This window comes from Odontomachus brunneus, unplaced genomic scaffold (assembly GCF_010583005.1).
Source record: "Odontomachus brunneus isolate Ranch 3 - 2012 unplaced genomic scaffold, Obru_v1 Obru_scaffold_319, whole genome shotgun sequence".
Classification (NCBI taxonomy): domain Eukaryota; kingdom Metazoa; phylum Arthropoda; class Insecta; order Hymenoptera; family Formicidae; genus Odontomachus; species Odontomachus brunneus.
Genome location: NW_022639769.1, coordinates 21,305 through 23,114, shown reverse-complemented (window position 1 = coordinate 23,114; position 1,810 = coordinate 21,305). Strand labels below are relative to the sequence as shown.

The window sequence follows — 1,810 nt, the reverse complement described above, 5'->3', positions numbered from 1 at the left end:
ATATATATATATATATATATATATATATATATATAAGATTAAATTAAAACGAATGTTAACAAATGATCAAATGCGTGCTTTGTTAACAAAGTCTATGAGACCACAACAATGAGCTAACGAGACAATTATAAAGGCATTGCGACTTAAATTTGCTTGTGGTGAGCGTGGGTACGAAGAATTACGAAAACAAAATATACCATTACCAAATATTCGAACATTACAAAGCAGATTGCAAGAACTAAAATTTTCAAATGGAATGTGATAAAATTTTTGAATTTCTAAGAAGTATCGCAATTTGAAAACGAAAGATAAAGAATGTTCTCTTGTTATGGACGAAATGAGCATAACATCAGGAAAACTGTATGATACATCAACACATTCTTTTATAGGACACGTTACCTTGCCTAATCATGCAGGTGTGGCAACGCATGGCTTAGTATTTGTTAGCTGGCTTGGCTTCCAGATGGAAATAAATCGTTATTACTTTACAGGAGATGGTTTTGATGGAGAATGTATTGATTTGTTTTGTAACTGAACGGTTAGTACAAAAGGGCACTTTAAGCCCGTGCAAAGATGAATACTAATTACTACGTCTATTTTAGAACTGACTGAGTATCTGTTAAAAGAGAGAGCATTTAAATTTGTTTTTACTGCTCGGTTTACACAGGACTATGTGGAAAATCTATTTTCAGTTGTAAGAACCAAAAATCCTGTACCGAATGCGCTTCAATTTAGAAATAATTTAAAACTTATTGTTGTTTCTTTATATGTTCGACATGTAATAGAAAGCAATTATGAAAAGGATGACGGAAGTTATTTAACAGGCTTTTTAGATGTACATACTTCCAAAAAGAAAAAAAAAACACTTATCGATAGTGAGAGATAATAGTATTAATACATTAAATATTACTATAGAACTTCCTATTTTTAACAATATGGAAATAAATATTTTATATAATATAGCTGGATATATAATCCATAGCTTATCCAAAAACACTATTATATAAAATATGCATTTGTTCGATGTGCAATATTAAGGGAGAAACATTGGATTATTCGAAATTCGTACAGATTCGATGTTATAAGAATTCCTTATTCCGTGTTAATAGAGCAATATTTAACATGTTCCTACAAATGGAGCATATATTTCGACAATCCCAAAGACAAATAACATTTCACGTAATCAAGAATATTACAACACTATTGCAAAAATTATTTACTAAATATGTATAATGCAATGTTTTATACCCGATTGTCAATTTTAAGAACAAAATTTTTAATAGATATGCTGTATATAGATGCAAGATTGCATGTAAAAAAGCAAAAGAATCAAAGAAATATTATGATAGTAAAACTATGGCGATATATAGTACATAAGACAAAATAAATGTTATTCATCCATATCACACATTTATAGTTATTATTTCAAATAACATACCTAGGGCCGATTTATCAATGCCCAGCTAAAAGTAACTGCTACGTAACTGAAAGTTAAGAGATAGCTAAGAGTTATTGGCTGCAATCAGTAGACTCAACAGTTGGGCAACATTACTAGATTTTCTACTGAATGACGCTCCGCTCAGTTGTTACATCTCAACAAGTTGAGGGAGCGGACGCCATATTTTGTAGCGGTTTTCATTTACGCTACTTGAGCGGAAAGTGATACAACATGGCGACGTCTAGTGAGAAAAATGAATTATATAAAATAATAGAAAATGCTGATTTTCGTCTTCAATCATGTATGTAAGAATAATAATAAATTTTATTATTCGAAATAATTTAATGTAATATATTTATTATTATTAATAAT

General features: G+C 29.7%; 1 protein-coding gene across 1 annotated transcript in view; it reads right to left on the bottom strand.

Moving 5' to 3' along the window:
• Window positions 1-1,810, bottom strand: part of LOC116853420 (putative nuclease HARBI1) — an 8,765-nt gene that overhangs the window by 751 nt on the left and 6,204 nt on the right. The window lies entirely within an intron of this gene.